This window comes from Syzygium oleosum, unplaced genomic scaffold (genome assembly GCF_021117445.2).
Source record: "Syzygium oleosum isolate NSW1041296 unplaced genomic scaffold, Sole_v2.1 Sole_v2.39, whole genome shotgun sequence".
In the NCBI taxonomy this organism is placed as follows: Eukaryota; Viridiplantae; Streptophyta; class Magnoliopsida; order Myrtales; family Myrtaceae; genus Syzygium; species Syzygium oleosum.
In genome coordinates this window covers 789,774-814,655 of record NW_026607523.1, presented here as the reverse complement: position 1 = coordinate 814,655, position 24,882 = coordinate 789,774, and the positions used below count along the sequence as shown (strand labels likewise).

Below are 24,882 nucleotides of genomic sequence, written 5' to 3'. Positions count from 1 at the left end.
TTCTCTCTATCTCTACCCCTCGCGTATCTGATAATATAAGCTCCCGAATTTTCTTGTGCATGTGCATTTTCCAACCCAAAAAAAAGGCAAAAGAAAAATTTAATGAATGAAATTATTATTGTTCTTCTTTTTTTTTTAATTCGTGAAATTATCCGAGCAAATATTTTCGTGGCACGAAATTTCTTTGCATCCGAATATAATCTTTGTGTAGGATTCGTACTTACGTTCCTTTATAATTAGTAATATTTTAATAAATGATGAGGATTAATGGTATGTATTTCATTTGGACTTTTTGTTTTTTTTATTGCGACGGAAAATTCTTCTTGAATCGAAGACAGCTATTTTTTTCAATTAAATATTGGAGAAACGGGTTATCTATGAAGACGAAATATAATATCGTATAAGGAATAAAAATTGACGGATTGTGTATAAGATATAGTTAATAACCGATTATCTGCTATAAATAACATCATATAAGGAATAAATAATGATAGATTGTGTACAAGATATAATTAATAACCGACTACCTACTATAGGGTCAAATATTATTTTTGCATTGTTAAACTAAGGTTCATCAAGAAATTTTTGCAAGAAATCGGACGAATTTAGGAATAATGATACAAATGGTCCTGAATTTTGGCCAAATATGCAGTGTGCTCCCTAAACTTTTAATTTGTTCAGTGTGGTCCTTGAATTTTACTCCAATGTGTAATGTAGTCCCTGAACTTTTAAATTATTCAATATGGTCTATAAACTTTTGGTAGATATTCAATTTAATCTCTGAACTATATGAGAATATTAAATATTGTCCATCTATTAATTAAGCTTAGGGACAAAATTGATCATTTTTATATAATTCAAAAACCACATTAAATAATTTAAAAGTTCATGGACCATATTACATATTGGGCTAAAGTTAGGGACCACATTGAACATATTAAAAATTTAGGGACTATATTGCACCTTAGGTCAAGCATCAGAAACCATTTATGCCATTTTCCCTTAAAATTTATTGGGGTTAATACCACGAAAGACCCCAAACTGATACACCTGTGATAAATTTAATCAAAACTATTTTTTTTGACCGTAAAAAATCCCAAATTGATACACTTATGACAATTTTACTCCGAACTATTTTTTTGACCATAAAAATATCAAATTAGTACACATATGACAATTTTATCCCGAATTAATTTTTTGACCACCAAAAACCCCAAACTGGTATACTTGTGACAAATTTACCCTTCGTTAGTTTCCGTTAAATTTTATTGTAAAATTGCTAAGTTTGATGGCACGTGATAGTTTACGGGTGTACCAGTTTGGGGTTTTATCCCTCTATTTATCACAAGTTTACTAATTTGTGATTTTTCGTAATATTAATCCAATTTAACGGATACTAACGAAGGGTAAATTCGTCACAAATGTACCAGTTTGGATTTTTAATGGTCAAAAAATTAGTTTTGGGTAAAATTATCGCATGTGTATCAGTTTGGGATTTTTGGTGATCAATAAATTAGTTCGGGGTAAAATTGTCACAAGTGTATCAGTGTGGGGTTTTTGATAGTAAAAAAAATAGTTCGAGGTAAATTTGTCACAAGTGTACCAGTTTGAGATTTTTGGTGATCATAAAATTAGTTCGAGGTAAAATTATCACAGGTATATCAGTTTGGAGTTTTTCGTAGTATTAACTCAATTTATTATATGTTAAAATGAATGGATTGTGAACAGTCAATGGACATCTTGGCCTCTTAGATGAATTTTCAATGGTTTTAACCTTTTTCAATCTACTACTTTATTCTTACTTTTTACCTTACCTGTAGGAATTCGCAAGCAACTACCGAGACTACAACGGTTAGGGCAAACAATGAAGCTCCCTCTCTCCTCTTTCTCTTCGTAGTCGTCAAAGCACTCTCTCCCTCTCTCGCATATGATGATATAAGCTCCCAATTTTTTTTATATGCAATTGTATTTTCAACCAAAAACGGAAAAAAATAATAAATAAAATTATCCTTTTTGATAAATACTGAAATTATCCAAGCAATAATTTTCGTGGCACAAAATTTCTTTAAATCGAATATAAGCTTTTATAGGATTCACAATTAAGTTCCCTTATATTTAGTAATATTTTATTAAAAAATAAGGATTAACGGTGTGTATATTTCACCTAGACCTTTTGCTTTTTTTATTACAACAACAAATTCTTCTTAAATCCAAGACAGCTATTTTTTTCAATTAAATGTTCGAGACACGAGCTTTTATGAAGACGAAAAATAACATGAATAAAAAAATGATAGATTGTGTATAAAATTTAGTTAATAACTGACTATAAGCTATAGATGACATCATATAATGAATAAAAAAAGAGTCAAATATTTTCTTTTACATTGTAAACTAAGGATTATCTAGAAATTTTTGAAAGAAATAAGGCTCGTTTAATTTATTATGTGTTAAAATGAATGGAATGTGAATAATTAATGGGTGATATGGGCCTCTTGGATGAATTTTCAATGGTGGTAACCTTTTTTCAATCTAGTACTTTATTCTTACATTTTACCATTCTTTTAGGGATCCACAAATACCTATTTGAGATTGAAAATGGAATAGTTAGGGCAAAAGTGAGTGAGGGCAAGAGAGATGAGTTGAGTTTAAATAAGTTGTAAACCCATTTATGACATATTTACTACTCATTTAATACCCATATTATATATATACCAATTTATGACCTATTTACTAAATATAACTAACCCATTTATGACCCATTTACTAATATATGGGTTAAGAAATGGGTTTATGACCTATTTTGACAAGTCTAATTATTGGTGTTGGCGATGGAGAGAGATACGATTTCTGTTGCTCACTGTGACGCAACATCTCTTGCGCTCATTTCGAGCCATGACCGAAACTTGTTCAAACTCGGATTCTTCACTTCAAGCTTTTCATCATTCGATTACTGCAACCACATTGAAGCTAAGTTATCTGTCGTTCTCTAGTTTTCATTTTTGGATTTAGTCTAAATCATTTAGCCAACATTTCCAGCGGCTTTCTTCATCAATTTCAGGCAGCCATAGCCATCGTTGATTGTCACCACTTGCCATTCTCGAGTTGTGTGGAAACTCCTATGTTTAACTCTATTTCCTGATCGAAGTGCTCAAAGAACTCGATTGTTGATCCATCCACCTTCACCGGATCTTCATCACTGACACAACTAACACCTCTGCTCTCCAACACTCGCTAGTTGAAGCTAAAAAGTCAGTTTCGCTAAGCTGAGAACATATTTTTCTATTTCGGTCCTTTTACATGCTGAACAGAAACCAAGAAATCTTTAGCTGCTGATTCATTGAAGATTGTATGCCATTAAGTTCCTGTTAGTGATTTGAATATGTTTCACTGTGTTTGTGATGATTAAAATATGGATTATGGATTTACATCTTCATCTGCGTTCTTTGGCCCATATGTCCACCACCTGTTTGATGAAATTCATGAACCAGATCAGTAGATATGTAAGTTGTGATAAAAGAAACTTCCTCTCGTGTTGAAGTACTTTCGTGTTTGGCTATAATCGAGAAGACTTTAGGCATGTTTGCGTGATTGTTGTTGAAAAATTTCTTATTGGCTGAGACCTATCTATGCATATTGTTCAACTTGATCCTTGCCTATCTGTATGTACACTTGATGGCTTTGATTCATGTCTGTTCTCATTACTCTCCGCCACATGTAAATTCGTGTTAGTAAAAGTTTCATTGGTGAACAAAGCATTTGAACCTTTGCCATTTAGTTTTATCACGTGATTCATTGGACTGAATTTCTTGCTCACCGGCCATGCCTTTTTCTTTTTTGATTGATGATGCTTGGATTGATATCAAATTACCTCCTGACTTGGCTGTGGACTTAGAAGTTAATGAACCCTCGCATGAACTTGTTTGCTCAAGATTGGAATAATTCTCGTTCAAAAAATTGTGCTAGGTGACTGGAATTAATGAGTTCCCCGGTTGATGAGATGTTTGATGGTGTTAATTTTTTGAAGCTAAAACAACAACGAACAAAGCTAAGTGAATGATGAACATGGCAAAGAGTTGATCATGTCTCTGTACGAGTAATTGTAGAATGTTGGAAAAAATGAATAAATGAAAGAGGCAAAGGGAAACTTAGGGTCTGTTTAGTAACGTTTCTGTTTTTTTGTTTTTCTGTTCTTTTGTTCCTCGGAACAGAAAAAGAACAGAAATCCGTTTAGTAAAAAAAATCTATTTTTTTGTTTCTGGAACAAAAAAGTGTTCCAGAAATAGATTTGGAACAGAAATAAGAAGCAAAAACAATATGCTTCTTGTTTCTGGAACAAGAAAAAAGAAACGATTTTTTTTTTAGAATTCTCCAAAAATAAGAAACAATCCATCGGCCGCAACCCGCCCACTGCCGCCTCTCACCGTCCTTCGCCGCCACCTACCGCTCGCCTTCCGCCGCCGCCGCCCGCCCGCCAACTCCCTCCGGGCGCCTCTCGCCCGCTGGCCGCCTCTTGTCGTCGACCACTGTTCTCCGCCGCTCGACGCTTGTCGCCACCCGCCATCGGCCGCCGTCCTCCACCGCTGGCCGCCGTGCTCCATCGCCCGACGCCGGCCGCCACCCGGCGCTGGCCGCCTCCCCCCGCCAACCACCCGACGCCGGCGATCACCCACCACCGGCCGCCGTCCTCCCGCCGCCGGCCCACCCACCACCGCCATTGTCCTCCACCGCCCGACGCTGGGCCACCACCCGGCTGGCCGGCCGCCCTCATTGCCGGGCCACCTTCGCTCGCCCGGGCCACCCGACGCGGCGGTCACCCACCATCGGCCGCCATCCTCCGCCACCGGCTGCCTTACTCCATCGACCGACGATGGCCACCCTCCGTCGCCAGCCACCTCCCGCCGCCGCCCCCTGCTGCCGTCACCGCCGCCAGACGCCACTGTGCTCCGCTGCTGACCGCCGTGCTCCACTGCCTCCCACCGCCGGCCGCCATCCTTTGCCGCCGCCGACCACCATCCTCCACCCCCCCACCGCCACCCGCCGTCCTCCGCCGGTAGGCCAGAAACTCGTCCATGGAATAGAAATGGATCATTCGTGCACTAAACACGTTTCTATTCTTTTTCTATTCCAGGAATAGAAATTTTGTGCAGTTACTAAACGCTATTTTTTACTCAGAAACTGTTCCAAAAAATAGAAATAGAAAAAACTATTTCTGATCAAAAATTGTTTCTGGGAACAGAAACGTTGCTATGCAGACCCTTAGCAAAGCAGGAATCCGTGTTCTGGATATGATGGACTGGGAAAGGGACTGTAAAAGAAATAGAGGAAATAAAAGAAATAAAAATATAAAAACGAAAGCTATAAAAAAATTAATTTAAAAATATAAAAATGATAAGGACCTTCAAGTCTTAGTTAGGTAGTAGAATCTTAGAAATAATTTTAATTGAATTCCAATTAGTTTAGGTTTACACTGTTTGGGAAATTCCATTTCTTGATTTTTAGGACAATTTGATTTTTAGATAGCTTTTCCTTGGGGAAAAAAAGAAATATTGAAATATAGAAAATGTCAAAAAAAGAAAACTTAAAAAAGTAATATGTTATTAATGGTTGCGGTTAGGACGTTGATCGGCTTTATCGATTATATGCATCAATCTTTTCAAAGGATCTCCTCAATTTGTCTAAGTTCCTTGTTGGTCATTTCTTTTATGTGAACATTCTAATGCTTTTCATTGATTGTGACGCGTGAACGAATGACATGAGATGATGGAAGAACCGAACCATGGAAGGATTGAAGAACGTTCGAGATCTTCATGTGTTCCTATTAGGATTAGGGTAAATTTTATGATTTGGACTCTAGATGAAGCTTGAGAAAAGACTTTTATTCTTAGTTGAATAACTGATATAATTAGCTTAATATTATTTCCTGCATAAGTGTACAAGTGATTGTGCTCTCTTTGTGATTTCTTTAGGGATTGATGCCTCTTGTGAATGCCTTCAATTGGAAGGCTTGCCACTGATTATCAAAGGACACCAGGATGATTGGACTGTATAGCTTACAGTGAAGAGACACCAAGGACATGCTGGCGAGTGTCTAGATTACGGTGGAAGATTGGATGGCCGAGAAGATCTGAGGAACATTGGGCCATGATTGGTTCGCTCGGATAGAGAACTTCCTTAGGATGATGTGGCCGCAAATTGATGGATGCCAAGAGAAAAAACACTAGAACACGTCCTTAAGATCAACGCCAGGAGGAGGGGCCACCGTGAAGAACATCGCAAAGGGAATGCAGGAGGGAGACTAAAACGAGAAAACCTCCGTCGCAAGAAGATTTCGCCGAGAGGGAACCTGCGGGAGAGCCGAAAAATAAGAACACTAGTGAGCGAGTGATGAGCAAATTCTCGAGTTCCTGTCTCAGTCCCGCCTGGGCGGTGGCTCGAACTGGCTTACACCACGAGCTGGATTCTGTCTTGGTGTGGTGCCCGGTTATTAGACGTCAGATGAAGGCCCAGAGTCGGAGCTGCAATGGATCATAGTGTTGATCGCGGAAGGGGCCACCTACAGTGGACCGCCTGATAGAATGATACCGTCGGAAGCGGTGCTCGCGGATCGTGGTGCTTACGGATGACAGTACTTTTGGATGATGAAACGCAGCAGTAAACCGCCAAAGTGGATCTCCAGGATGAGGAGGGCGGACGAGACCGCGGACACTAGAGACACAGCTTGCTCAGCCTGAGAGTGTGTGTTCATCGTGAGTTTTTTCCTCTCCCATTAGTGTCGCACTCTCTGCCTTTTAACACCCGCGTACAAGCATCTATATATGTCAAAAAATCTGCTTCCTCAATCTCCGGGATTCGCAATCCTTGTCAAGGCAAGACTGGCTGGCCTTAATCTCCCCTCGTTTCCTTTCTCATTCACCTTCTCTTTTCCTTAAACACCTCCTCACATCTTCGGAAACGGGAGACTGATTTGGATTTGATTTTGACCACTTTAGAGAGTTCTTTATTTGTTGTTATGGTTTTCTATCTTTTGGAGCTTGGAGGAAGCGCGGCTATGGTGATGATGATGCCGTTGATGACGAGGTAGATTGCGACTAGGAAAAGAGAAGCTCTCTTGTTTCTTCAATGGCAAATCTGAAAGGAGGGATGAAACCACCGTGGGCGGGCCTGGGAGCTGCCATATGGCTCCAGATAGCCTCCGGCAATGCCTACAACTTCCCTCTTTACTCCCACTCTCTCAAAATCGGTCGTTGCGTTCAACCAGCACCAGCTCACACCATGCTCGGCGTCGCCAACGACATCGGCGAGAACGTCGGTCTCCTTCCCAACTTCTTCATCAACAAGTTCCCTCCTTGGGCTGCCCTTGAAGAAAGATAGAGAAGAGAGTAAGGGAGGAGAGAGACAAGACACCTGTCGATCAATGAATGGCGTGATTTATCACTGACTTGGCAAGTTAGGTGGACGCAATATTTTTCTTTGTTCCCCTCTTAGAGTATAATATTTTAGTGAGTTTATAGATTGAGAGAGAGTGAGAGTCCTTGCTTTCTCGTTTACATTAAACAATAGGTTATTATAAAAAAGCTTCTTTTCCTGACATATCCACTTCGTTCTGATGTTGGGTTCTTGATATCGGCTATGTCGGTTACAAGCAAACACGTGGCTTTAGAAAGCATGAGATTTGCTTTAATGAGTCAGACATCTAGTTGCTAAGTGGTTGGTCATCTATGGATATAATTCAGTTGGATTTAAGAAAGGTAAAACATGTAATATGGCACAGAAGGCATCTCATCATTAAGTAGGTTTATGTATAAAGAAATTGAAAGTCCAGTTCTCTTTCTCTACACTGAAATGATGTCGATCCTATGTTTTGTGACTTCATAATTAATTTTTCGTTTCTTTTTCTTCTTTGTTTTTTTTTTTCTCAATTAAAGGAAGGGGGCAGGTAGCTTTTAGAATAAGTCGAATAGAAGCGGGAAATACCTAATAAATTGGTGCATTAGGTTAAAATCTTCCGGTCCCAGTCTTTCTACTTTGCAAATCTAAAATGTGCTGATGGTGTCATTTAAATAATTCAGAGTTGCATACTTTCAGCTCTATGGAGGTTACCACTGATAATTTTGCACCTTCTTCTGACCCCATTTTTGCTTACATCTGGGCTAATACACCATTGCTAGACAATGATGACAATTACAGACTAAGAGGGTCTTTTATTAATCTATTAGCGAGATACTTGTGCTTCGACATGAATCTACATGTGTAATTTTCTAGTAAAACTTTCATCTTCGTATGTTTTCAGTACCTACATAAAGTACTTGTTTTGTTGCAAAACAATTTGTATCCGCATAAGACAGATACTATATTTTCCTTATGATGGATCGAGGGACTGGCCCCAGCATCGTTTCTGGAGACACGCAAGAGTAATAATTACATTGATTGTTGTTACGTGTATTTTTGTCCAGTTGCGGCCGCTAAAAACAATCTTCTTCTTCTTCTTCTTCCAAGAATGAAATATTAAAAAATTGCCTGAAAACTACAAAATATTATTAATAAAAAGAAAAAAGAGAAAGAAATATTTAAAAATTCAAAATATTATTAAAATATTATTAATAAAAAGAAATTTTGTGCAGTTACCAAATATATTTATGTTCTTTTTCTATTCCAAGAATAGAAATTTTGGGGAGTTACCAAACGCTTTCAAATGCATAGAAATTATTCTCGGGCACGGAATTAAAAAGAATCATTTCTGAGCAGAATCAGCTTCCGGAAACATAATAGTTGCCAAACGCGCCCTTAGTGCATAAATATGACTTCAAATCAAATGCAAATAGGTTCTAATATGCCTCAAAGCCTCGAGAGCTTACCTACTAAATGACGCCCAGTCAAATAATTGAAAACAATGAGGAAATTGCATGAAAACTTTCTTGAAATAGAACATATGGATTACATTATTAGATGTCATGCTAGCTCGATAACTGAAATTGAATATAAACTTCTTACTGGAGATAAGTGAAGTACATGAAAAAGCTTATAATGACTAGAAAGCTTTTTATAAAAAAAGAGAAAGTATTGGATTATGAAATTAAAATAATTTGAATATGGAATTTAAACTTAGATAAAATCCAATCACAATCAATATGTTATGGATAATTTTCTCCTCTTCAAAATCTAATGAACTATTCGTGATTTCTGATGTCTTCATTGATGTCTTGTGCTCATTGACGATAGCGTGTTGTCTGTGTTGAGTGTGCATATGCTTTACTTTGAATCTTGTTATATCTTTAAAGTCATTTCATTATGCGTGTAGATCTTACCCGCAAGAATTTCTAATTGCCTTGTGATTTATGCGCTACTTTGGGGATGATTTGCAACCGCTCTAGATCCTTTTGCTACAGTTATTCCCCAGCCGATGGTTCCTTTTTGAGTCAGTCTTCAACTTTTGTTTTGAGTCTATCGATCGTAAGCATGTGTAATGAACTTCACTTAAACTCTATCCATCGGAAACTCATGATCGCCACACATTATATTGGCTCGCTTTGCTGGCCACTGGCATTGTTATGATCTTATGAATGATAAGCTTGTTAGCCATTTTTTCAATTGAGCGTTATAGGTTAAGCGTGTTGTCGTGGCTTATTTTGGGCCATTAATTTCATTATGTTTGAGGTCAATTTCTGGGCCCCGTGTTAACAATTGTATAGTTTTTAATCATATTATGAGATGAAACACTAACTACTAATTTTCTTAGTTTGCAGTGACTTAAATTCATTTGGAGGACCCTTACCAAAAAAAAAAAATTCATTTGGAGGACCTAAGCCTTACAAAAACTTACATATGTTCATTACATTCGTACATTATAATCTATAGATTGATGATTGAATTTTTCTTTTTTTGATAGATTATGGATAGCATTAGTAGATACAATTGATTAAGCAATTTCGACAATTTTTGTCTTTACGTGTGGTTGTTTGATAAATAAATAGTTTATCAATCAAGCGGCTGGATGAGTAGCAAGCATGGTTTGGTGGTGTGAGGGTACGTACAAGAGGTAAGCTTCACTGTTACAATATATTTATAAGCTTTTCGCAGGAAAAACTTACATTTTATGTTGTATCACACTTGTAATTTGAAAACTTTGCTAAATCACTATTTTTTCTTAGTCGAGGAATGTCTTCTTTGTTGAATTTTTATTGATATTAAGATTAAAAAGATAATATTCGTCCTTTTTATATTATGTGTTTGGTTATAATTGCATAGTATTGTCAAATCCTTGCCCTAAATTTGTTTTCAGGGGAATAAGATTGATCCGGAAAAATATGATTTACATATTGTGACATTCCGAATTTTGGCCCGTTTTTGGGATTTATAAAACGTGTAATCCGTCAGTGCGCTTATAATGGAATCTCGCCCGGGAACTGATCACTCTCGGGTTCTCGTTTTTAAAATAGAGATTTCGCTAGAATCGCACTCGATCGAATTTGGCCGTTATTTAGACCCCGAACTTGGTAGTCGATTTTCGGGAGTTTCAGGACGAAATAAATTGGACGGTATCAATATTATCGTAGCCAGCGTTGAGATTGTCAGCAATGATGGAAAAAGGGGAGTTTTTGACCAGGTGCAAATTTGGACTAGTAGACCTCCCTCGCTATAGTTTGATTTAATTGATTTGGCCTTTATCCCTTATTATATTCGAGGTTTAATTTGGACCGATAAATCGTTGTCAGTTTTTATTATGGGCCGTTTAATCGCATTATTTATATGATTGAACATTTAAATTTTTCTCTCTCTCTCTTTCTCTCTCCTCTCTCTCCTCTGCCCGTGCACCCACTCCCCCCCCATTATCACGTCTGTCCTGCTCTCTCTCTCTCTCTCTCCCTCTCTCTCCCTTTCTCTCTCTTTCCCTCTCTCTTCCCTCTCTGGTCGCCGGACGTGCACGTTTTCCCCCCCTGCTTGCGTCCCATCTGCCCATACCCATGCAGACCAACCCCCCCTGACACACTTCTTCTCTCTCCTCCCTTCTCTCTTCCTTCTTCTCCTTTCTTCTTCTTTCTTTTCCTTGTTCTTCGCCGGCGTCTCGGGCGAGCTTCTTGCCGCCCGCTCCCCGCTCGCCTGGGGCCTCGGATCGCGCCCGAGCCCGCCTCGACCGCGAGCGCCGCCGCCGTCTTCTCTCAGCGTCGTCGCCGCTGCTGCCGCGTGCCGCCGGAAGCCCCGCCCGACGCCGCCTCCCTTCCTTCCCAAGCGCGCGAGCTCGGCCGCCGCTCACGCTTCGCTCGTCTCTTTGCCTCGATACCGCCGCCTAGCCTGGGGCCGCTCTTGCTCGCTTCCGCGTCTGGCCCAGCTTCGCCGCGGAGCTCGGCCTGGGCCGCTTTCGCCGCTCGTTTGTTCGCGCACCTGGGAGCTCGCCGATCCGAGCTCGTCCGTTCCGTGCCGCCCACCGACGCCGCTAGTGAAGTCGCCGCCGCGTCGCCTCCCGTCGCCCGTCGTTCTTGCTCGCCGCCGGCTCCTCCATCGCCACTTTCGCCGGCCACTCACCGCGGTTCGCCATCTCTCCCCTCGGCCCCGATCCTCTCTCCCTCACCCTCACCCTTACCCCCCGGCTCACTCTCTTTCTCCCCTGCTTCAGCCTCGCCGCCGCGCCTCCGCCACGCCGCCGCCGCCGCCAGCCCGCCAACACCCGACCAGCCTGGGCCCAGGCCGTAGCCGGCTCGTCGCCCACGCGACCAAGCCGCGCGCCCGTCGCCGTGCCCGTTCCGCGCCCGTGCCCGTGCTTGTGCCGTGGCCGGTGGCCGTGCCCATGGCCGAGCGCCGTGGCCGAGCTCGCCCGGGCGCCGTGCCCGTCCGACCAGTGCGCGTCGCCCGTCCGACTAGGCGCGCTGCCCGTCCGTTCGCCCGTGCGCGCCTTGGCACGCCGCACGGCCATCGCGCCCCGGCCGTGCACGCCGATCGGCCATTGTGCCCGCGTTGGCCGGCCACCGCGCCCGCGCCTAGTTCGGCACTGTTCACCCGGGCCATTTTAGGCCCGAGCCGACTTTACCCGGGCCAAACTTAGGTAAGTGACTTCCTAAATCCTACCTAGTACTTTGGGTATTTTTAGACTTGTTTAGGGTGAAATTTAGTACCGGCTTAGGACTTTAATTAGGCGTGGGTTAATTAGACTGATTGTGCTTAATTGGTGAATTATTGTGGCGATAATTGTGCGGCTGATTTAGTGATTGACTGAGATAAATATGCCTGACCGAATTGTCGTGGCGCTTGTGGGTGAATTGGATTATTTGAATGTGCCGACATGAATGTCGGATCGGTGGACTGATGTGGGGAGTGTGAATTAAATTGGTTGTTAGAGTGTGTCAGATTGACATTGGTGTGAGCTTGGTAATTTGATTGTGAAATGTACGACGTGTTAGATGACAGATTGTGTGGTGGTGCATGTGCATGAGAGAAATGTCCGAGGCGTGGTTACGCGGGACTGAGCCCGGCTTGATCTGAGGGCTGCCAACCTGAGGCGTGGTTACGCGGGTGTGGCTAGAAAGGCAAGTAATGACCTGAGGCGTGGTTACGCGGGTCGAGAGAAATGTCCTGAGGCGTGGTTACGCGGGATTGAGCCCGGCTTGATCTGAGGGCTGCCAACCTGAGGCGTGGTTACGCGGGTGTGGCTAGAAAGGCAAGTAATGACCCGAGGCGTGGTTACGCGGGTCGAGAGAAATGTCCCGAGGCGTGGTTACGCGGACCGAGCCCGGCTTGATCTCGAGGGCGGCTGAGGCGTGTTGACGCGGGCCGTGTGAAAGGACACCGGGAGGTCGTGAGAAAGTTGCCCGGCCACGCATGCGAATTGAGTGTGATTGAACTGACTGGTTGAATTAGTTGGAGTGATTGAGTGAAAGCATGGTTGGTGTTTGAGCGATTTGTGATGCGTTATTTAATTACTATTATTGCCTTATCACGTGACGACTAACGTGTAGAGTTGGCATGGGCTTGATGACGAGGTAAGTACAATGATGTGAATTTTATATGTTATGGGGTAGATTGCATGTCTGACTTGTCTGGGTACGCATTGGCCTACGTGGGGTTTAGGGGGTTGCTTATTGAGACTCGTTCTCACGGTTATTATATAACCATTTCAGATCCGCGACCGTAATCGATTCGGAGACGCCGCCAGAGCACCACAGGGATTGAAGAATAGATCATTTACCCTGTCTTTTGAGTACCTTTTGTAGAGGAGATAAGCTTGTCAACCACCGCCCCCTTTTGAAAACTGTGGTTCTAAATTGGTAGCCCGAGTTATCGTTTTGTATAGTGACTACTTTATGATGGTATGCAATTATTGTTTCGTACTATCCCTTTGTCATTGTTTATTGTCTGGGTTAATTAGTTTCGCTTCTGCTTGCCTTAATGATTGGGTGTTTCGTTTGGGTCGGCGACGCGTCCTGGGACGTCGCGTTCAATGATCGACCATCGAGGGATGACCGCGCGCTCGTAGGGTGCGGGGCGTGACATCCCCGTTGATTTGGTATCAGAGCAAGGTTAGCTCGATCCAAGTGGTCGAAACCTGGAGTGATAAGGAGCGATGACTTTGGGATAATCAGTTAGGGAGTCTTGTGTGTCATGCGTATCCCAGACTGTATGATTGTGATTGCTGAGTGGTTTTTATGCAATGTTATGTGAAGTGCAGGTGCGTCTGGACTTGAGGTAAGTGCACGAACTCTGTTGGTTGTGATTGGGTGTTGTTGTGGTTGGTTGCCTGCTTAATGAATTGTGTTGTGATGCACGGCCTAAGGCTTAGACTGGTGTAGTTGGCCTAGGTTTCTAATTCCTGCGTGGAATTTAGCAGGTGAGCCTTGTGAGGACCGGTAAGATGAGCGGTCGAGGTCGAGGTAGAGGTCGAGGTAGAGGTCGAGGTCGAGGTCGTATAGCCCCGCAAGCTGGAGTTGTGGGGGATCCCAGATTGGATGAAGTGTGGAGGGTACTTGAGGAAGCAGGATTATTATTGGGTAGACAGACGGGAGAAAGGAGCGCGACTGTCGCTGCTGCAGCTGCCAGTGAGATCATAGGGAATAATGGAAATCGGGGGAATAATGTGATTAGTGGAAATCCGGGTATAGTGCGAGTAAATGCGACAGTAGCCGATGTCCAAGCTAGTTGAGCAATTTCGAGGTTGAAACCCCCAAAGTTTGATGGGAGAGGCGACCCAGAGGCTGCACCAAGATGGGTAGAAGAGCTAGAGAAAGCTTTTGAGGTCTTTGGGGTGTGCGAGGAAGAGAAAGTGACGCTAGCGATCCTATCGGCCGAATAATGCAAGTGATTGGTGGAGGGCCACCGGGGGTCAAGTGTTCCCTGCTGGTACTGCCCCGAATTGGATTGTTTTTACCGAGACCTTCAATGGCAAGTATTTCTCGGAAAGTGCCCGAGAACAGAAATTGGCTGAATTTATGGGGCTCCGCCAAGGTCAGAGATCGGTAGATCAGTATGAGGCCGAGTTCGCAAGACTGTCCAAATTTGCCCCCGGGATGGTGGAGGACCCGATGGACAAAGCTAGGAGGTTCGGGATGGGTGAAGCCGGACCTTCGCGATCAGATGATCTCGTTGAACTTGAGAGGCTACAATGAGATATATGAAAGGGCTCAGGCAATTGAGCGAGATCAGACGGATCGAGCTGCCGCTTCTGGATCGCGGTATGCCCCGGCTAGGGACAACCGTCAACTGGGGAAAGGACCCATGACGGGAAATAGTCGCTTCGTTCCGCCCGCTCGGAGGAATATCGGGAAGCCAAACCGTTACCAGAACGCCTCGTGTAGGTTGTGTGGTGGAAAACACGGGAATGGACCTTGCCCAAATAGGGGCGGAGCATGTTTTACATGTGGTGGAAGGGGCCACCAGATGAGAGAATGTCCAAACAACAAGCAGGCCGGGTCACCTGCACTTCTGCAGCCGCCGCCGCCCCGGAATGGAAATCAAATTAGAGCTATCCAGCCGGCCAATCAGAATCGACCGCCGGCCCAAGGACGGGTATATGCAATGGCAAGGAGGGAGGCTCGGGACGCGCTGGCGTGATCACGAGTGCACGGTCTCTCTGTGATCATGCTTTGCTTATGCCTTGTTTGATCCGGGGCATCGCATTCATTTATATACGAGCGATTCGTTGAATTATACCGGGATTGAGCCAAAATTGCTTGATGTTATGCTGTGTGTGACTACTCCGCTGAATGATAAAGTGCTGATTATGTTTGGGTGTCCCGATTGTAAAATAGTGATTGGCGATAGAGAAGGAAGGATAGATTTGGCGGTATTATGTATGCATGACTTCGATGTGATTATCGGTATGGACTGGCTAGTCAAACAGAGAGCTGTTATGGACTGTAGTAGCAGGGTGATCCAGTTTAATCCGGCTGGACATCCTAGATTTGAGTTTGTGGGAAACCGAGGAGGAACCTCGATCCCCTGGATTTCGTCGCTAGAGGTAACAAAGCTGTTGGATGAAGGGTGCCAAGGATTTCTGGCAAATGTAATCGATTTGACGGCTGGAGAGCCGAGACTAGAAGACATAGCCGTGGTGTGCAACTTTCCCGATGTCTTTCCTCAGGAATTACCGGGACTGCCACCTGATCGAGAAGTGGAGTTCGCGATTGAGTTAGCCCCAGGGACGGAACCGATCTCGAAAGCACCCTATAGGATGTCACTGTCGGAATTGAAGGAATTAAAAGTCCAAATGCAAGAGTTGTTGGACAAAGGCTTCATTCGCCCTAGTGCGTCTCCATGGGGAGCGCTAGTGTTATTCGTGAGGAAAAAGGATGGATCCTTGAGATTGTGCATTGACTACAGACAACTGAACCAGGTGACCATTAAGAATAAGTACCCGTTGCCAAGGATTGATGACCTATTTGATCAGTTGCAAGGGGCGTCAGTGTTTTCAAAAATCGATCTGAGGACTGGCTATCACCAATTGAGGATCAAGAAGGAGGACGTGCCGAAGTCGGCATTTAGGACGAGGTATGGACACTATGAGTTTACGGTGATGCCGTTTGGACTGACGAACGCCCCTGCAGCCTTTATGGATTTAATGAATCGGGTATTCAAGGAATTTTTAGATCAGTTCGTGATCGTGTTCATAGATGACATTCTGGTGTATTCAAAGAGTTCCGCCGAGCACGAGGTACATTTGGAAGAGGTTCTACGGACCTTAAGAGAACACGCACTCTACGCTAAGTTCAGTAAGTGCGAATTCTGGCTTCACCAAGTGGCGTTCTTAGGACATGTGATATCCGGGGAAGGAATTGCGGTGGACCCGACAAAGATTGAAGCCGTCACGAATTGGCCGAGACCGACAACAGTAACCGAGGGTTCGGAGCTTCCTCGGACTAGCAGGTTATTATAGACGCTTCGTGGAGAAGTTTTCGGCATTAGCGACGCCGTTGACGCGGTTGCTAAAGAAGGAGACGAGGTTTGAATGGACGGACAAGTGCGAAAGGAGCTTCCAAGAATTAAAACAGAGATTGACGACCGCGCCAGTGTTAACGATCCCGTCAGGCCCGGGAGGATATGAGATTTACAGTGACGCGTCATTAAGGGGATTGGGATGCGTGCTAATGCAACACGGGAAAGTAGTGGCATACGCATCGCGACAGTTGAGGCCACACGAGCAGAACTATCCGACGCATGACTTAGAATTGGCTGCGATTATTTTCGCTCTTAAGATTTGGAGACACTACCTGTGTGGGGAGAAATTTCAGATTTATACGGACCATCAAAGTTTAAGGTACTTGTTCTCCCAAAAGGAATTAAATATGAGACAGCGCCGTTGGATGGAACTCCTTAAGGATTACGACTGCGAGATTATGTATCACCCTGGAAAAGCTAATAAGGTAGCGGATGCACTGAGTCGGAAATCGAGCATCGCGCATATGATGGTCAAGGAGTGGACTCTGTTGGAGGGAGTTCGAGATTCGGAATTTAAGTTCGAAGTGAGTCATGTCTCGAGTCTACTTGCAGCGTTGAGGATTGAACCAGAAATACAGACTAAGATTAAGGCTTTACAATCGACGGACCCGGAGACTCAGAAGATTTTGAGTATGGATGCCACAAAAAGGAAATCGGATTTTCAGGTATCCGAGGATGGAATTCTAAAGTTCCGTGGACGGTTATGTGTACCCAGTGATACAGAACTGAAGGAAGAGATTTTGTCGGAAGCACACCGTAGCAATTACAGTATTCACCCGGGTAGTACGAAAATGTATCAGAACTTGCGCCAGCATTATTGGTGGAACGGCATGAAAGTGGACGTAGCTAAGCACGTGGCCAAGTGTTTAACATGTCAGCAAGTGAAGGCACAACATTGTAAGCCGGGTGGAATGTTGCAGCCATTGGAAATTCCCGAGTGGAAATGGGAACACATCACGATGGATTTTGTAATGGGATTACCGAGAAGTCAAAGGGGTCATGATTCGATTTGGGTGGTAGTCGACCGATTGACAAAGTCAGCGCATTTTCTACCTGTACGAAAGGACTTCGCCTTGGAAAGGTATGCCGAGATTTACGTGCGACAAATAGTTGGTCTGCACGGAGTGCCAGTGACAATCACTTCAGACCGGGATCCTAAATTTACTGCCGCCTTTTGGAAAAGCCTTCATGCGGCATTAGGAACGAAGTTACAGTTTAGCACGGCCTATCATCCCCAGACGGATGGCCAGTCTGAAAGGACGATTCAGACCTTGGAAGACATGCTGCGAGCATGTGTTTTGGATTTTAAGGGTGGTTGGGAGGAACAACTACATTTGGTGGAATTCGCCTACAACAATAGCTATCAGCAAAGTATCAGAATGGCACCATTCGAGGCACTTTATGGCAGGGCTTGCAGAACACCGGTTTGTTGGGATGAAGTTGGTGAGAGGAGCATCACAGGTCCTGAGTTGGTTCAGCAATCAGTCGAAACAGTCAAGGTAATTCGGGATAGGCTTAAGACCGCTCAGAGCCGCCAAAAGAATTATGCGGACCGGAGACGTAGGCCTTTGGAATTTCAAGTGGGGGACCACGTTTTCCTCAAGGTATCGCCTATGAGAGGATTATCTCGGTTTGGTAAGAAAGGGAAGTTGAGCCCGAGGTACGTGGGCCCATTCGAGGTCTTAGAGAGAATTGGTACCCTGGCCTATCGTCTCGCGCTACCACCAAATTTGTCTCAAGTGCACAACGTATTCCACGTGTCAATGTTAAGAAAGTATGAACCGGACCCGACCCACGTGCTGAACTACGAAGAGATAGACATGGACGACAGAGTGTCGTATATGGAAAAGCCAGTTCGGATCGAGGACATAATAGAAAGAGTGCTGCGGAATAAGAAAATTCCGATGGTCAAGGTGATTTGGGAGCACCATGGAACTGAAGGTGCGACGTGGGAAAGTGAAGAGTTGATGCGACACCAATACCCCCATTTGTTTGAATAGTTGGGTTGAATTGTAAATTTCGAGGACGAAATTTTTGTAAGGGGGGAAGAGTTGTGACATTCCGAATTTTGGCCCGTTTTTGGGATTTATAAAACGTGTAATCCGTCAGTGCGCTTATAATGGAATCTCGCCCGGGAACTGATCACTCTCGGGTTCTCGTTTTTAAAATAGAGATTTCGCTAGAATCGCACTCGATCGAATTTGGCCGTTATTTAGACCCCGAACTTGGTAGTCGATTTTCGGGAGTTTCAGGACGAAATAAATTGGACGGTATCAATATTATCGTAGCCAGCGTTGAGATTGTCAGCAATGATGGAAAAAGGGGAGTTTTTGACCAGGTGCAAATTTGGACTAATAGACCTCCCCGCTATAGTTTGATTTAATTGATTTGGCCTTTATCCCTTATTATATTCGAGGTTTAATTTGGACCGATAAATCGTTGTCAGTTTTTATTATGGGCCGTTTAATCGCATTATTTATATGATTGAACATTTAAATTTTTCTCTCTCTCTCTTTCTCTCTCCTCTCTCTCCTCTGCCCGCGCACGCACTCCCCCCCCATTATCACGTCTGTCCTGCTCTCTCTCTCTCTCTCCCTCTCTCTCCCTTTCTCTCTCTTTCCCTCTCTCTTCCCTCTCTGGTCGCCGGACGTGCACGTTTTCCCCCCTGCTTGCGTCCCATCTGCCCATACCCATGCAGACCAACCCCCCCTGACACACTTCTTCTCTCTCCTCCCTTCTCTCTTCCTTCTTCTCCTTTCTTCTTCTTTCTTTTCCTTGTTCTTCGCCGGTTGCCTTCCGCTCTCGCCCAGCTCCTGCTCGCCCAGCCGACCGCCGCCCGAGCCCCGCTGACCGCCGAGCGCCGCCCCGTCTTCTCGCGCCGTCGCCGCGCCTGGCGCGTCGCCCCCGAAGCCCCGCCCCGACGCCGCCTCCTTCCTTCCCAAGCGCGCGAGCTCGGCTCGCCGCCACCGCTGTCTCGGTGCCGTCGCTGCCCGGCCGGCCGCCTTGTCCGCTTCCGTCCAGGCTCGCGCCGCGGAGCTCAGCCCGGCGCGCCTTCGCCGCTCGTTTGTTCGCGCACTGGGAGCTCGCCGATCCCGAGCTCGTCCCGTTCCGTGCCGTCCACCGGCCGCTGCTGCGAGTCGCCGCCGCGTCGCCCAGCCCGTCCCCGTTGCGTGCTCGCCGGCCCGGCTCCTCCATCGCCACGGCCGCCAGCTCACCGCCGGTTCGCCATCTCTCCCCTCGGCCCGATCCCTCTCTCCCTCACCCTCACCCTTACCCCCCCGGCTCACTCTCTTTCTCCCCTGTTCAGCTCTGTCGCCGCCGCCGCTCGCCGCCGCCGTCGCCGCCCGGCTTGCCGGCCAACCCGGCCCTGACCAGCCGGTCCAGGCCGTAGCCGCTCGTCGCCCACGCGACCAAGCCGCGCGCCCGTCGCCGTGCCCGTTCCCGCGCCCGTGCCCGTGCTTGTGCCCGTGGCCGAGGCCGTGCCCATGGCCGAGCGCGCGTGGCCGAGCTCGCCGGCGGCCGTGCCCGTCCGACCAGGGCGCGTCCGCCCGTCCGACTAGGCGCGTCGCCCGTCAGTTCGCCCCGTGCGCCCCTTGGCACGCCGCACGGCCATCGCGCCGCGCGCCAGCACGCGATCGGCCATTGTGCCCGCGTTGGCCGGCCACCGCGCCCGCGCCTAGTTCGGCACTGTTCACCCGGGCCATTTTAGGCCCGAGCCGACTTTACCCGGGCCAAACTTAGGTAAGTGACTTCCTAAATCCTACCTAGTACTTTGGGTATTTTTAGACTTGTTTAGGGTGAAATTTAGTACCGGCTTAGGACTTTAATTAGGCGTGGGTTAATTAGACTGATTGTGCTTAATTGGTGAATTATTGTGGCGATAATTGTGCGGCTGATTTAGTGATTGACTGAGATAAATATGCCTGACCGAATTGTCGTGGCGCTTGTGGGTGAATTGGATTATTTGAATGTGCCGACATGAATGTCGGATCGGTGGACTGATGTGGGGAGTGTGAATTAAATTGGTTGTTAGAGTGTGTCAGATTGACATTGGTGTGAGCTTGGTAATTTGATTGTGAAATGTACGACGTGTTAGATGACAGATTGTGTGGTGGTGCATGTGCATGAGAGAAATGTCCTGAGGCGTGGTTACGCGGGACTGAGCCCGGCTTGATCTGAGGGCTGCCAACCTGAGGCGTGGTTACGCGGGTGTGGCTAGAAAGGCAAGTAATGACCTGAGGCGTGGTTACGCGGGTCGAGAGAAATGTCCTGAGGCGTGGTTACGCGGGACTGAGCCCGGCTTGATCTGAGGGCTGCCAACCTGAGGCGTGGTTACGCGGGTGTGGCTAGAAAGGCAAGTAATGACCTGAGGCGTGGTTACGCGGGTCGAGAGAAATGTCCTGAGGCGTGGTTACGCGGGCGAGCCCGGCTTGATCCGGGGGCTGGCTCGAGGCGTGTTGGCGGGCCGTGTGAAAGGACTCAGGAGGTCGTGAGAAAGTTGCCGGCCACGCATGCGAATTGAGTGTGATTGAACTGACTGGTTGAATTAGTTGGAGTGATTGAGTGAAAGCATGGTTGGTGTTTGAGCGATTTGTGATGCGTTATTTAATTACTATTATTGCCTTATCACGTGACGACTAACGTGTAGAGTTGGCATGGGCTTGATGACGAGGTAAGTACAATGATGTGAATTTTATATGTTATGGGGTAGATTGCATGTCTGACTTGTCTGGGTACGCATTGGCCTACGTGGGGTTTAGGGGGTTGCTTATTGAGACTCGTTCTCACGGTTATTATATAACCATTTCAGATCCGCGACCGTAATCGATTCGGAGACGCCGCCAGAGCACCACAGGGATTGAAGAATAGATCATTTACCCTGTCTTTTGAGTACCTTTTGTAGAGGAGATAAGCTTGTCAACCACCGCCCCCTTTTGAAAACTGTGGTTCTAAATTGGTAGCCCGAGTTATCGTTTTGTATAGTGACTACTTTATGATGGTATGCAATTATTGTTTCGTACTATCCCTTTGTCATTGTTTATTGTCTGGGTTAATTAGTTTCGCTTCCGCTTGCCTTAATGATTGGGTGTTTCGTTTGGGTCGGCGACGCGTCCTGGGACGTCGCGTTCAATGATCGACCATCGAGGGATGACCGCGCGCTCGTAGGGTGCGGGGCGTGACACATATAGTTGAAATTGAGTTTAATTTTAAAAGACTATTAATAATGAAAACTCAAAATGAAAAAGCAAAACCAACAGCTACATCAATAGATTGACTACAAATTACAAAAAGAAAAGGTGCTGTTACATTAGAAAAGCAAGAATATCTATGATTGATTTGAAAGAAAAAGAAACGGACGAAAAAAGAAAAAAAATACAACTTTTAAAATATTATACGCTTTATATAAACTTATGGGGAAAATAAACATAAAAAGAAAAGAAAAATTTTGAAAAAATGGAAAAATTTAAAAGAAATTAAGGCTCCGTTCGTTTCGCGAAAAATGTGATGTTTTTAAAAAATATTTTTCAGGAAGCCATTTTTCAGGAAAATAATAATATATTTCGGTATTCGCCAAAAACCTGAAAATGATTTTCCCTCTAGCGATGCTCGAGCTTGCCTGTGGCCGGTCGCTGGCCTTTGCCATGGCGGGCAACCGCCGAAGAAGAAAGTAAATAAAAAAAAGAAAAGAAAAAAGATAATTAAAAAATCGTTTTGAAAAATAAAAAAATTATTAAAAGTAGTGTATGGAGGAAAATTTGATTTGATTTTCCATACCAAAAGGTAGAAAATATTATCCGGGTCTTTTTCAGATTTCAGTCGAACACCGGAAAGTTGTGTCATTTTCCTAAAAATGACTTTTTGGAAAATATTTTCTAGAAATTTTACGTTTTCCGCGAAATCAACGGAGGCTGATATTTTATAGTGAAGAACCGTATAGCTTTTTTTTTGGTAAGGTGAACCGTATAGCTTTAAAGAGTAGGCGAATTGGTAATTCAAAATGAACGAAGACCCCATGTTATATGGGAGATAAAAATACAACTAGAAGATTATTGAGAATAACAACACATGTCCTACAAAAGAATTTTAGCCGGACAAGGTACATAACCAAGGCATATGATCTTACCTCCGTCGCCACCACATGCGTCCACAAATGTGATCAATGTTATCAGAAAGCTAAAGAGAAAAGACAACCAAGGGACAAGGGATCAAAGCTCAAGCATACTTCTCATTAGAAGCTGCCAGTTTTAGGCCTCACCCGGCTACTTCTCAAAGGATAACTTTACAAATAGTCATAACTCAAATTATATTCTATTCCATCAACATTTAGTAATCAGAAGTCATGTTCAAATGAAAGTTGAGATTCCTGCACCAAAGAAGGAAGGGAAGAAAAGGAAACAAATGGGACAATTGAGGCTGAGAGATAGCTATATCTAGACACATTGTTGAGGTTTACCATTGGTTGTCAGATACTGATGGTGTGATGGCACGTCAGACTTGCATTCCTTCAACGGTGGTTATATTTAGATGACATTCCACTGCCAGCACTCCCCTGTCTCTTTTTATACATGGAAGATCCTGGATAGCCTGTCTCCCATGTCAAAAATTTTAAAAACTTCAATCACCTAGGGATGAGCATTTGGATCTAGGCTAAGGTAGTGCGCAACCAACTTGAAAGCAATCTAGACACCTTCTTCTAAGAACTCTTTAAGCCTTGGAAGCATCACTTTGTACAATTTTCTTTTCCTTCCTAGACGCAGCCAACAAGGTTATGTCGACCAAATGGTCGATTTTTGTAAATGAATCTCATTACGGTCAGAAGTTCCAAAAGAATCATGTCAAAACCATAGACATCACTCTCGATTGTGGGGCGCCCTAAAACTATTATACGCCCAGTAACTAGACATGAATACTTTAAATAAGTACTAGTTTGGTCCTATTTATATAAAAATAAATCCACGAAGTACCCCGCTAAATGTCTCAACCACCACTAGCAATCAAAAACAGATACTTGACCTCAAAGGCTGAAACAATAACTTGGTATGGTTATGTTAACAAGTAAACAATTCAAGAATGAATTCTTTTTCTCATATTGCATATTCTTCCACTTCACAAGATTATAAACACACACACACACATATATATCGACGTGATCCACCCTAGAACCTCCTACAAATCAGCAGACACATATATACATAGACTTTAAATAGAAAAAAATATACAAAGATCTTAAATAGAAAAAGAACTCTCCTATTTAAACCCTAATTGACAGCTCATGTTAACACTCCCCCTCAAGCTGGTGAGAAGATATCTTTGATACCCAGCTTGACAAGTGACCCGTGGAATGCTCGACTTGATATAGCCTTTGTAAGTATATCCGTCAACTGATCTTCAGATTTGGCAAATGAAAAACTCACCACCCTATCATCCAGATTTTGCTTGATAAAATGCCTATCAACTTTAACATGTTTAGTGCGGTCGTGTTGAACCGGGTTGTGGGAAATTTGAATTGCGGCCTTATTATCACAAAACAACCGCATCCCTGACTTAGGTGGAAGACCAAGTTCTGTTAACAAATTCTTTAGCCACAAAAGCTCACATAGTCCTTTAGCCACCCCTCGAAACTCGGCTTCAGCACTTGACAAAGCTACTACTTTCTGCTTCTTGCTCCTCCATGTAACCAAGTTTCCTCCGACAAATGTAAAGTAGCCCGACGTCGATCTCCTATCCAAGATATTGCCAGCCCAATTAGCATCCGTAAATCCTTCTACCTCACAATCATTATTCTTTGCAAAGAATAGTCCTTTCCCTGGTGCTGACTTCAAGTAGCGTAAAATCCAAACTACAACATTCATATGCTCCTCACTAGGAGCGTGCATAAATTGACGTACAACTCCTACAGTATAAGCAATGTCAGGCCGAGTGTATGATAGATAAATCAGTCTCCCTACTAACCTTTGATATCGGTCCTTATTGGTCGAAACCTGATCAGGAAAATCTCCAAGTTTATTATTTTGTACTATGAGGTTATCAGCAGGTTTGCAGTCCAACATCCTTATCTCAGCCAACAAGTCCAACACATACTTCCATTGAGATAAGAAAATACCCTCCTTTGATCTGACCACTTCAATACCCAAAAAAAATTTCAGGCCTCTCAAGTTCTTCATCTCGAACTCATTTGCCATTTTCCTTTGAAGTTCTGCGATCTCCTCAAGGTCATCCCCTGTGATGATCATGTCATCTACATATATAATCACTGCTATCACTTTGCCATGCCGTCATTTCAGGAACAATGTATGGTCCGAATTACTTTGAGTGTACCCATACCTTTTCATTGCAAAGCTAAAGCGATCAAACCAAGCCCGTGGTGATTGCTTTAACCCGTACAACGATCGCTCAAGTTTACACACCACTTCTGATTTGTTAGCACACGCATATCCTGGTGGGATTTCCATATAGATCTCT

The 24,882-nt window shown here is 44.5% G+C and overlaps 1 long non-coding RNA gene across 1 annotated transcript; it reads left to right on the top strand.

Moving 5' to 3' along the window:
* Positions 1-5,582: 5,582 nt before the first annotated feature.
* On the top strand, positions 5,583-7,010 carry LOC130135933 (uncharacterized). The gene is made up of 2 exons (XR_008815072.1): positions 5,583-5,829; positions 5,967-7,010. It is a non-coding gene; the product is annotated as an uncharacterized LOC130135933 (long non-coding RNA).
* Positions 7,011-24,882: the final 17,872 nt, after the last annotated feature.